General features: G+C 34.7%; 1 protein-coding gene across 12 annotated transcripts in view; it reads right to left on the bottom strand.

Annotated features, from left to right (window-relative positions):
• LOC138700107 (T-complex protein 11-like protein 1) overlaps positions 1–13,630 on the bottom strand; it is a 137,149-nt gene that overhangs the window by 22,708 nt on the left and 100,811 nt on the right. For 2 of the 12 annotated variants that reach the window (XR_011332205.1, XR_011332207.1), the window contains one exon: positions 8,362–8,463. The exons of the other annotated variants lie outside the window; for them this stretch is intronic. The gene's annotated coding sequence lies outside the window, so the exon portion shown is untranslated. The remainder of the gene's footprint in view (positions 1–8,361; positions 8,464–13,630) is intronic. 12 annotated transcript variants of the gene reach the window in all.

Below are 13,630 nucleotides of genomic sequence, written 5' to 3'. Positions count from 1 at the left end.
TTGTTTACATGAACACACACTTCCCCCGCGTCATTCTAGCTACAGTTCCAACAGCAGCAGGTCGTCTCACGTCTATGTAAGTACGTCCATAATTTAGTCTTGCAATTAGTTTTTCAAATTGTTCAAAATTTTTATTTATTTGTTATTTTCATTACAGATAACTACTTCAAACATAGGATGTTTTATAGGGATCTATACAGTTGCCATTTCAAACGACGTGAGTACTTTCAATTATCCAATCCGATTACACTTTTACATTTGATAATTTCCTATTTCTATTTCGTATTTATTTATATATTTCAGACATAATTCATCTCTCATTGGACTCTACTGAACAAGAGTTCCACAGAATATTATGAAGTTTAATTACAACACTACGTGGTTTTTAACATTATTTTAATTTTATGACTTGTAATATTACATTTTAATTATGGAGATGTTTTGTACATCATTAATCTTAAACAGTTTATCTACCACCAATATAATGGCTACACAGTTTGATATTGAGATATTGTATAATTGTGCCTGAAGATGCCTGAATGGGCGAAAACATTTGCAATTTGTAATTCATGTATATAAAACTTAACGACCATATAACATAAGTCATTATTTTACATTGATTTGTCATTTGACTGAGTAACAAATATTATATTGTGTTTATCTATATTAATTGACAATCTGAATATTTCCACCATGCGTTCTAACTTAAATATTTCAGACTAAACTTGGCTGTAAGTGCAATAAATAAGGCTTATAGGGTTGGTGCCTGGAAAGAGTAGAACAATTGTCATGAAATTAAACAGTTATTTTATCAAAGAACACATTATTGCTAATGCGAGTCAACTTAAAGCAGCGTTTCTCAAAGTGTGTTCCCCGGAACCCCGGGGTTCCGTAAGCAACTCTTAGGGGTTCCGCACAATTCCTTATGTGAAATTATTTACTTTTTATCTCTAAAATATAATGTTATAAAAACATGAAAAAGAATAAGATCAGAACTATTCAGCCATTCTATTGGCAATAATCAGACAACAATAGGTACCGTTTACGGCAATCTAATCATTAATGCAAATTGTTGAAATAATAATAATAGGTGCCCTTGAAATAACTTAAGTGTCTGCAGCTAACACATTTTTCAACAATAATGCAGAGGTGTAAATTGTATACGAAGTTAATTGAAAGTTCTGTGAAGGATATTTCGCAGAGTTGTTTTGACGTTCCTTCAAGAAAGCACAGGAAATTTCTTTTGGAGAAGAATGAATATTATTTTGAAGTTCAAGGTGAGTTATATGTTAATTTTGTGTCTCAACGTTTATTTAATAATATTCGAAAAAGGCCAATGTTTTAAAGAAAAATTGTGCGAGTTTTGTCATCCCTTCTTCAGAATTATGTAAATAGAGGGCAAGACCGATTATTGCGCGCTACGTCATCGTATTTTTAATGGAGAGTGATACCGATCCTAACTCTACTTTTTTTTAATACAGAGTGACACTGAATCATGGATCGGTGGCTTAAAACAGATCATTAAAACAATCAACATCCAAGTGTGCCACTATAACTTCAACTATCCCTAAATAAGTATGTGGGTCTGATGAAGGCGAAATGGAAACACCAGGTTTATAAAATAGCTTCTCGTCACCTGAAAATGTGAAGGAGCCAATATCGAAAACATAACATGAACCTGTAATTAAAAAACGTAAACATAATGAGAGTTACTTAGCCTTGGACTTCATGGATGCTAAAAATTGCCCTCAGTGTGTATTATGTGGCAGAATTTTACCTAATAATTCGATGGCACCTTCAAAATTACGTCGCCATTTTGAAACAAACCATACTCAGTTTCATGACAAGAATATTGATTTCTTTGATAGAAAACGTCGTGAGTTACTAAATTCACAAAAGTTCTTAGCTCAGTCATCTTATAGTACACATGAAAAAGCAACAGAGGCATCTTTCATTGTAAGGTACAGAGTGGCTCAGGCAGGCGAGTCCCACAAAATAGCCGAAAAATTAATAAAACCCTGCGCAATTGACATGGTTAAGTGCATGCTCAATGAGAAGGAGGTTAAACAATAATTATCTTCCATGCCGCTTTCAAATGACACAGTGGCTCGTCGCATTCAAGATATGGCAGCTTACAGTACGTCAAGGAAGAATTAAACCGTCGGCTGAGATCATGTCAATTTGCACTAGAGATAGACGAGTCAAGCGATGTAGCAGATCTGGCAGTTGTTCTAGTGTTCGTCCATTAACATTATGAAGGTGCTATTAAAGAAGATATGCTAATACGTAAACCGCTGCCAGCTAATGCAACAGGATCTGAAATTTTCAGACTTGTTAGTGAGTACTTTGAAGAAAATCATATACCATGGGACAATTGTGTTCATGTCTGCACGGATGGTGCAAAGACAATGGTTGGGAAAAGAGTTGGTGCAGTATCATGCAAAACGTCAGTTGCAAAAAATTGCAAAATCAGTCCTTGTATTTTGCACCGTCAAGCTTTGGCCATATAAAAAATTCCAGTGTCTCTCAAAAATGTTCTTAATGAAGCAGTAAAAATCGTTAATTTTATCAAGTCCAGAAAACTAAATTCAAAACACTTCAAAAAAATTTGTGACGACATAAATCCCTCATAAATCTCTGCTTCTCTATACAGAAGCGAGATAACTTTCTCGTGGAAAAACTTTAAGTAGACTCTTCGAACTTAAGGCTGAGGTGATGGCTTTCTTCATTGATCACCATTTCGAGTTGGACGATTGTTTGAGTGACAATCAATGGCTCTTGAGATTTGCCTATCTAGCACAATTTTTGTGCTAATATATTCAATGCAGAAAATAAAATCAGGTCTTTCAAGAAAAAATTGCAGCTCTGGATGAGAAGTCTAGCTGGCCGTGAATTGGAGAGCTTCCCTGCTTTGAAAGATTTCCGTGAGGAGAACGAAGAAACTCTCCAAGAACTTGATGAAATCAATGAAGAATTTGTAAAGCATTTGGAGAATATGCGCCACACTGTAGAGCAGTATTTTCCAGAACAGGAAAGTAAAAACAATTCTCAAAACTTGTGAGTCAAATATCCATTTGATATCAAAGAAAAAAACCTTCTTCCCTCGCTTTTGAAGGATATGAAGCATTACTGGAAGTGACGTCTGATTCATCCCTGCAACCTCGTGTAAGAACCTCCCTGTGGTGGATTTTTGGCACAGCCTGAGAAGAGAGTATCCAGTTTTATCAAAGAAAGCTATCACAATTCTACTTCCTGTTGTAAGTACTTACCTATGTGAAACTGGGTTTTCAGTGAATACGTTTATCAAAACTAAATACCGAAACAAACTGGATGCAGAACTGGACATGAGACATCAGCTTTCCAACATTAAACCTGGTATTAAAGAAATATGCAGGCGTAAACAACAAAAAAATTCGTCCCTTTGATCTATTTCAAATAGGTGTTTTTTTTTCTGAAAAAAAATTAAGTACCTGAATGTTAGTATGAATTTCAAAACAGTGTTAACAATGCAAGTGGACTTAATTTCATTTATACTTGTTATATATTTACCAACAAAAATCATGTTTAATGTTAGTGGTAAAACTAAGCCAGGATTACTAATCTTTGTAATAACAGCAAATATAGTTCAACAATATTATTTATAATTTTTAAATATGTATAATATGTGACATCAATAAAAATGTGTAATGTTAGTGGTAAAAATGCATTTCGTAATTTAACATATATATATATATATATATATATATATATATATATATATATATATATATATATATACATATATATATATCACTAATATTCCACTGGGTTCCACAGTTACATTTTTGCTTTAAAAGGGTTCCATAGAAAGAAGGATCTAAGATCTACGTCGAGAATGACTTCACGAAAGAAATAAGAGAGAAAGAAAGAAATTAGTACCATTGTTAAAAGAAGCCCACATTAAAAGCTTTAAAGCAATCTTAGTGAAAGATAAATAAAGATAAATGGGAATACAGTCGACATAGAATCCCTCAAATATTGAGGATGTATTGAGCAGCTGCAAAAAGAATAGTAATAAGAAAATGGCGACAAATAGAAATAGGTCATCCTCTCCACATCACGCAAACAGAAGAAGAAGTGTGTCACGAAATAGGAAATCTAGAAGCGTAGAGAGAACTGAACAGATGAGTAACGCTACTAATGGGCTTAAGCAATCCAAAATAACAAATTGGAGAATGGATGGGCTTACAGAACCGAATGATATAAGAATCTACTTAAATAAAATTGCTAACGATGTTAACAGTAATCCCTATAGAAGAAACAAGAGTGGAGAAGGAAAATCTAGTTTGGAAGAATTTACAGGAGCCAGAGAGGATGCTGCTAGGGGAGCTGTACCACAGGCTGAGGTAGTCACCAGGGAGGGTAATCCGAGGAGCTCGAGTGGTTTTGGAGCAACCAATGAGGTCAGCGCAAGTGAAGATCTGGTGGCACAGTCTGGTGGAAGTCCATGGTGCTTGATAGGAAGTGAAACGTCTACTGTAAGGAAAAGCATTGCTGGATCAACCAACGAGGTTGATGAAGGTGACGAACATTTTCTTAGAGGTAAAACGACACATAGAAACTTTAATAGAAATAGATATGAACAATCTAATTCGAATAAGAATAAGCCTATAGTTACTGAACGAATTTATTCACTAAGAGGTAGGCAGCAACAACGAATAAACTTTCCTGCTATTAGAAAAGTTAATAATTAACTAAGTAAGAATGGTAGCCATATTTCATAATTAAGATTTAATAACGTCGAAGTTTTAATAAATAAAATTAAAAATAATGCATTTATGAATTTATTAAGTAATAACGACGTAATTATAATAGCTGAATAATAACTCAATGGAAAAGTTGGTTTTTGCAAATAGCTTTACTGATTAGTAAATGATCAAAAGATTAAGCTGTTATAAATTGGTAAATACTATACTTCAAATTAGACAGGATTGTGCTAAGTTATAAATGTATTAGAAACATGATAGCAATGAATGTATATCAGTGCATGCGATTGAATTGATTAAAGTGGAATTGGTGTTATCAGGTAATTAGATTGACAAATAATGTGTTTAAACAAGTAAGCTGACTTTTCCACATTAAAGACAGTAATACTAATACTGGAGGCCTGTATCTTTTTATTGTCTATTCATATTAAATGATATTTAGAATTAATATAAATAAAAAATATGAATTATTTCCTAATAATGCTGCTCTTACATTTTGATTAAAAAGAAGTGTAATATTTTCATTCAATCATTTCAGAGTAAATAAAATAGGTAATTTTCTACCCCTAACATGGTGAAGGACAGAGTAAGATGGAAGGTTGTTGTTAAAGAGGCCAAAACCTATCCTGGGTTGTTGCGCTAACTGATGACGATGATGAATTTTCTACCCATTTAAACTGTTTAAAGATAATTAACACATGTGGAGTGTCGTTTCAAATCGTATTAAATGCAGAAAAACAAATTTTACAGGAAACATAAAAAACGTTGCACGGCTAAGATAATGGAAAAATTTTAAATATCTTAATGTCACTTTTTAGGCACTGTGAAATAACATCAAATGTAATAAACACCGACACTGATTGTTTATTCTAATGCATGATATTGTCAATTGAAGTTTGCACTTAATACATTTTGCACTGACACGGTGGATTTAATACGTTTTGAAGCGATTTTGTGACATAATACGATTTGCATCTATAAACAATGCTGAATTGTGCCCTGTCATTTGTCAGTTTTTTCTGTTGTTTTTATAACTGCATACTACGTAGGACGATACATCAATAATTTTTATTGCTTTCTGCTGGAAAATAGTGATAAGGAACGGCGAGTTTCTTACTTTCAACCCTTCGAACTGAAATGCCTAAAGAGACATACTTTGGATCGTGCGGCCACCCGGGTCGATCTCTAACTCAAATTGAATATAAATTTTAAATAATTATGGCATCTACTTGGTGAGCACAAATTTCCGTTACCCCCTTAAATATCTTAAATACCTCAAATATGCACACTATTGATGTAATTTGGTCATAATTCAATCATACAAACAAAATAACCACTGTACACTAACTGTGTATACCTAAGTATCTAAAGAGTCAGCATGTTCCCCATTATTCTCATGACACACAATAATATGGAGTAATGGGACTTTGTGCCCACCCTGTATACTTTATGCTTTAATCCTTATTATATCAGTATACCTTATTATATCAAGGTGTTTCACATTGGAAAACATGGCGAAACACCTTGTAATAGCAATGGACAAAGACTACGAGATTTTGTGATTTACAATGATCTAAAAGTAATGAATTCTTTCTTTAAACACAAAAATATACACACATATACATGGCAAGCAAGAGGATCACAATCTATTATTGACTATGTCATTTGTAATCAAAAATTGTTTAGCTTCGTTTTAGATGTCAAAGCTTGTAGAGGTCCTGAATTAGAGACAGATCATTATTTACTTGTATCCCCTATTAAAATGCCAGCACCATGGCATAAAAGAACTATTAAAAATTCCAAGCAAGAAAGTAATAGGCTTATTTTTAAAGTAGACTTATTGAGAGATGATAGTATTAAATGGCTATATGACTGTAGAATAAAGGAATATCTTCAAAAAATCAAAATCTCGGATGATATAGAGGAAGAATGGAACAACTTAACAGATATTTTAAAAAAGGCTGCATTTGAAAGTATTGGCGTAAAAACTATTAAGCAGAAGAGAAAAAGAGGCATACTGAAATGGGATGAGGATATCAAGAAGGTGATAAATGATAAGCGAGAAGCATATCTCCGATTTTTACAAACACAAAAACTTGAAGATGAAATTGATTATAAAAAAAAGAGAGCAATTGCAAAACAGGAAACAAAAAAGCGACACAGAGAGAAATGGAATGATTTCGTCTCAAGATTAGAAAGAGATTTAACATTACCAAGACCCAAAACTTTCAAAATTTTAAAGCAAATACATTCGGAGATAAAAGAAAATGTTCAAATCAAGATTTTCAGGTATAACTCCCTGTAAAGCTGATTTGAATAATTTCGAGGGAAAAATTGTTCCAGAGCCGGGTATCGAACCCGGGACCTTTGGTTTAACGTACGTATTCAAAAAAAAATGTTGTTCTAAACCCTATTCCTAACGAATCTCTACTTGATTACTTTAAAAATATACGGTTTCACAAAAACATCTCTCTTACATTAAAGACTTCCAACAACAACACAACAGATATTATTACTTATGATGAACTCATTGAAGTATATAAATGTTTAAAAAACGGGAAAGCCCCAGGCGAAGATAATTTAAATTTCGAGCTTTTTAAATACGCTGGAAAAGAATTTACCTATAGATTTTTATATTTCTTAAACAATATATGGGCAGGATCACAACCCCCAGAAAGTTGGCAAAAAGCCATTGTAGTACCTATTTATAAGAAAAGAAACAAAAAATTATGTGAAAATTACAGGGGTATAAGTCTTCTCAATTCTGGATATAAGATCTATACAGCCATAATCAAAAATAAACTATCACATCTTTACGAAAACAAAATCACTGAAGAACAGAATGGGTTCCGAAAAGGAAGATCATGTTGTGACAGCTATTTCACCATGAAGATTTTAATTGAAAAGCACAGAGAATTTAATATTCCAACCCACTTAGCTTTTATTGATTTCATAAAAGCTTTTGATAGAGTTGACAGAAATAAACTTTTAGAGATTTTACGCTATGATAATGTGCCAAACCAAATCATTCTCTCCATTTATAATTTATATCAACAAAATGAAATTGCCATAAGAACTGAACGCGGAACTACTAGCTGGACTTCCATCAACCAAGGTGTTAGACAAGGAATGCGGTCTTTCCCCTCTGTTGTTTATTATATATATGAACCATATTTTATACATTTGGAGAAAAAGTCATCACGCTGGAATTCAAATTAATCGAAACACAGTTCTCGATACACTAATGTTTGCCGATGATCAGGTTATTATTGCTCAAACAGAGGAAGCTTTACAAAGAGCCATTTATAATTTGCAAATAATCGCCTCAGATTTCAATATGGAAATCTCAAAAGAGAAAACAAAAGTCATGGCATTTTCGGGAGAGAATCCAATTCCAAGTAAGATCATGATAAATAATACTTTAATTGAACGAGTTAATTCATTTAACTATTTAGGTTATAACCTCTCTTACATCACTGATGAAGATATGTCAAATAAAATATCTAAATTTATAAAAATCACTGGTGTAATTAACACAGTCTTCAAATCATCCCATGTTCAGAAACATACAAGGCTAAAGGTATATAAAACACTAGCTCGACCGGTCCTTACTTACGGTAGCGAGGCATGGACAATCAGAAAAGCTGATGAGCAAAGGCTAACGACAGCTGAAATGAGGTTCATGCGACGAACAGCGGGATGCTCTTTGCTGGAACACCTAAAAATGTGCACATATTGCAGGAACTAAAAATGGATCCTATAATTAATTTTGTTCAACAATATCGACTTCAGTGGAAAAAACATGTCGAAAGGATGAATCGCACAAGATGGCCTAAACAGATTCTTACTTATGTACCCAGAGGAAAGAGGAAATTGGGAAGACCACGCAAGCACTGGCATGAGACCGTAACAGATCCTGTAGGGTCTAATACGTGAGGGATATGATGATGATGATGATGATGATGATGATGATGATGATGATGATGATGATGATGATGATGATGATACCAGTATTTTATTAAGCTCTATAACAAAATTATGAAATATGGTGTGAACACTTGTATTAATTACTGCAACATCTAAGTAAGCTTTAATAACAAAATTACTAAATGTGTGAACACTTGTATTACAATTTTACATATTTTTGTAAGCATTATAATAAAATTATAAAAAATATGTTGTAAATATTTGTATTAAAATGCAATATTTAAGTAAGTAAGCTTTGTAACAAATTTATGAAATGTGGCATAAACACAGGAAAATGTATTAGATTGGACACATAATTTCATTAACATTTTAAATTCTACCTATACGTGATTCTTCATGCAAACAATAACATTCTTCATTCTCACTGTTTTAACTTTCACTAATCTGATTTGTATTAATAACAAAATCATACAATTTCACTGAATCAACCTCTTTCCAATTGTCTCTGAATCTACTACTGAGTAGGTTTCGCAAATCAGATTTTTTGGCATCACTGAATGATCTCCAGGTGGTGACTTTCGGAGGTACTTTGACATGATCCATGAACATACCACGTTTCATCAGACTAGCACATGATTTAGATGGATCATTACATCGGTATGTAGGTTCCATTTTGAAAGTGACATTCACTTTCCCATTTTTCTCGCATTTCTTTAGCATTATTCTTTTCATTTCTTTTATGCCACTGAGGTTATGAAATTTATTAGCCAAGCGCTTGAAATCCCTGACATGCCAATCTGTACCTAAATATTTTACTGTCCCCACTGTTTCATATATCGCCTTATACTCCTCAGGAGTAAGAATTTCAATCTTCTTACGCAAAATCTTTTCTACTAGCTCAAAGGCTCTGTCAGCTGGTAGAAAAGAATGGCCTCTTACCAGAAAAACTAACAGATTTTCAGAAACCTGAGGACGTGCTTTTCTTTGGCGCCAAAGACCAAGAGCATGTACAACATGCATGCTATTTTGTCCATCACATTCATCGGCGAACAGCCTAATACATTTGGTGAACTGTCGAAATTAAATTCACTGTTAAATGTAGTGACAAAAGATGCCACTTGAATAGCGCCCGCCCAGCCCGTGCTTCATTTCATGTAAATAAATTTGGCTTCTGTGAAGCTTTATCAGTTACACAGAGAGCATAGAAAGCTAATTGTCTTGAATAATATACTTCACCTATGCTGAGTTTCGAGACAAGTTGCAGTTGCTGTAAGTCGAAACAAAATGACTGTGTCTCATTAGGTTCTGTTCTCATAATTTTATGGAACGTATTGGCACAAAGCTTATGTGCGCCTAAATCGACTAAGAGCCTAGTCTTTTTCAATGTATCATCGCAGTTTCTTATTGGGAACAGCATGTGTGTGCAATAACTGCATTCATCATTGGCCAGTGTACAAAATCCAATAGCCTATTGAATTCTGTCCGAGAAATATTGGGGGGGGGGGAACAATCTTTTTACTCTTAAGTCGGGTAATTAACACTTTAATTGTACATTTTGAAGAGCTTTGTAATATTTAAGTCAGAAGCCAAATAAAGTCTCTGACTTTTACTTCTATTATAATGTGATTCCCTTGCTCCATCTTATAGTAGGTTATTTTATGACGGTCTATCAACATCTGAGGTTATTTAGCGTCTGAATGAAGTAAAGGTGATAATGCCGGTGAAATGAGTCCGGGGTCCAGCACCAATAGTTATCCAGCATTTGTTCATATAGGGTTGAGGGAAAACCCCGGAAAAAACCTCAACCAGGTAACTTACCCCGAACGGGAATCAAACCTGGGCCACCTGGTTTCGCGGCCAGACGTGCTCACCGTTACTCCACAAGTGTAGACCACTTGCTCTTAATTTAGAGATAAATTACACTACTTCCCTCTTCTTAGCTACATATAGTGCTCTCTTTCGGGCACCACCTCTCCTCTCTCTGATTCCCTTACTGCTCTTAATAGATTTTGCTATTGTACATATCTTGATAATCACAATGTTGTAAAACAGCGGGAAACTCAATAATGGCAGGAAGATACAGCACGCTGGCCAACACTGTCCATTTAAGATTTTAACTAATGGAAGTTGTGCATAATACGATTTGATCTGACATATCTTGGGAGTTGTACATAATACGATTTGATCCAACACACAATTTTCATCATAGAAAAAAGATGGGAAAGAATACGAATTGTTCCAATATGAGATCAGGGTCTTAAAGAATACCGTCTCAGCTATGCGAAATCGCTTCAAACTAAATTTGAAACGACACTCCACACATGTTGTTTGTTTACATGTATGCTTAACTTCCACTAAGTCTCATTGACTTTCTAAATGCATGTTGATTGATTTTCATTGAATAATAGAGATATAAGTCCCACACCATAGCTTTGTGGTCTAAGGCAACATGCCTGGACTCGCATTACAGAATAAGTGCTGGTTCGAGTCCCTATGAAATTTCAGTAAGTGTCAGTAAGTGATGGATTTGGGGAGCTACGATAGGTAGCAAAATCCAACTGGTTATGGAAACCAACTATAATGGCTAGGGGAATATGTGAATTTCGAAAGCTATGATAGGTAGCGAAATCCGGTTACGGAAACCAGTTATAACGACTGGGGGGGGGGGGGGGGGATCATTTTGGTAACCACACGATACATCCTTACTGGTTGGATTATCATTCATCTATGCTGAAGCAAGTGGACGTAAGGCCAGCAGCCAGCTGGTGAACCTTGGTCCTTCATGGGCTGTTGCGCCAAGGGTCAAATTCTTTAATTTCAATAGAAATATAATTGTATAATAAACTATATTTACCGGTACAAATTCTAGAGAATTTGTCTGTGACCATGGGGCCCTGAATAATGTTTCCAATCATGTCCCGCAATTCCTAAGGCCAAAACTGAATGTTATTTGTAAAGAATAACAGACATTTCTATAAAGTTACTTAATGTTTCTTTTAACCACACCAAACATTAAAATTAAAATTACAACTTTACGCAATTTACAAAAGCTTAATAACTTTCAATCACATTTTCTTAAAAATAACTAAAGTGTACTTATACTCCTTTGCTTCTGACCTCCTCAATCGTTGAGCTCTTATAGACAGAAAAATATGGCACAGTTTGACGTGGACATGCTTTTAATACTAGGTGAATGCAGGAGAAATTATAGATTAGCATGTGAAATGATCAACAATTAACTTGAGATGCTAATGACATATATGACTTTAAATGACTGAAAGTGCGGCTATGTAAGTATGGATGTGTGAAGAATAGGAAATGCATGAAGAGAAGTCAAAAGTGAATGATGCTGCTGTTGCTGTGAATCTGCAGAAAAGTCAATATCAATTGGCTACAGACAGCGGAAATATCATGCCTATCATATAATATATCTGTTTGCATCAAGAATTCTCAAAAAGAGATTATCAGCTCCACAATGTCTTTTGTGAGTGATTACATAATGGTATTACAGAAAATGGTTCAATGTTGAGAAGCATATTATTTTCTGGGAAGGCAACTTTTCGAACTCTGGCAGTGTTAATAAACATAATATACATTATGGGGCACTTGAAAACTACGACTTTCGTCATTCACCCATATGAAGCCAGTTGTGTAGATCAATTTACTGACAGAGTCGTTGTCCAGGGTGCTCCACAGGAGGTTGGTCCATGCTACACTGTACCTTTTCAGCATTGCTGGTCATTAAATGTTTGATGTGGCATTTCTGGAAACTTTATCATAGGTCCCTATGTTCAGATACAGGTGAGACATGTTAACATTTTATTAGCTACGAATTACCTAAACCAGTATTTCCCAGCCTGTGGTCGTGGATACCTAGGGGTCCATGAGTGATTCCAAAGCGGTCTTGGAACCAAGCTTATCTTTACTACATTCTCTAATTTTTATGTGTTTGCTTGAATATCTTTTGTTTATCTCAGACTTTTAAGACACACAGTTTAACAGGAATGAATTCGCCTGGGGAACATCCCTTGGTTTGCAAGTCTTGCATACCTAACCTATATTTTTTAAGTTTACATATATATATATATATATATATATATATATATATATATATACACACATATAAGAGTGATTCACGAGGAAAGGTAAAAAATTTAGGATACGATATCTTAGGCCATTTTGAGTGAAAAAGTTCATATAAACATAGGTCTGTTTTCAAACGATGGCTGAGCTAGATGCATTTTTTGGTAAAACGTCTCACCCCAATGTGAAACAGACGTTACCATATGCTGCTGACGTGAGACAAGATCACTGATGAATGACATAACATTGGAATCTGCATTGTGAGCGATGTAGATAAGAGAAGAGAAACAAACCGGGTGGTGGGGCATTACAAATGTCACAACAAATACACTATCACTTATCGGTTCACAGTAGTTCAATCAGCTACCTACAGTACAGTAGTTATACAGGTACAGTTATCGGAAGTGTTAAGTTGTGTTTTTCAAGATGCCTTATAAATTTTCGACTGCAGAATACACTGATATTGTGTATGTTTATGGTTTGTGTGAAGGAAGTACCTTGCATGCAGTCGCTGAATATGAACGATGCTTTCTGAACAGAAGGGTACCATATCGAAGAGTATTTACTGTCTATGGGGTTGGGTGTAAGACTTGATATAGCAAAGGAACAGGGAAACGAGAGAAGAGCTAATTGACCGTATTTTGGATGCGGCATAAAGACAGCCACGTGCAACTCTCCCGAGTGACCAGCGCGATTCATGCCCGAGCACAACAGTGCATTGAAGCAGGAGGAGGCACCTTTGAAAATGTGCGAAAACATCGACCCAGACTTCTAGAATATTAGATATGTATGCATACATGAATATGAACTTTAAATTTGTCCGCTGTCTGTCTCTAAATGCGAGTTAGTACAATGGAATCCTAGAAATTTTTGTG

This window comes from Periplaneta americana, chromosome 5 (assembly GCF_040183065.1).
Source record: "Periplaneta americana isolate PAMFEO1 chromosome 5, P.americana_PAMFEO1_priV1, whole genome shotgun sequence".
NCBI classification, from domain to species: Eukaryota; Metazoa; Arthropoda; class Insecta; order Blattodea; family Blattidae; genus Periplaneta; species Periplaneta americana.
The sequence above is the reverse complement of the archived record's forward strand: the minus strand, read 5'-3'. Positions and strand labels throughout refer to the sequence as shown.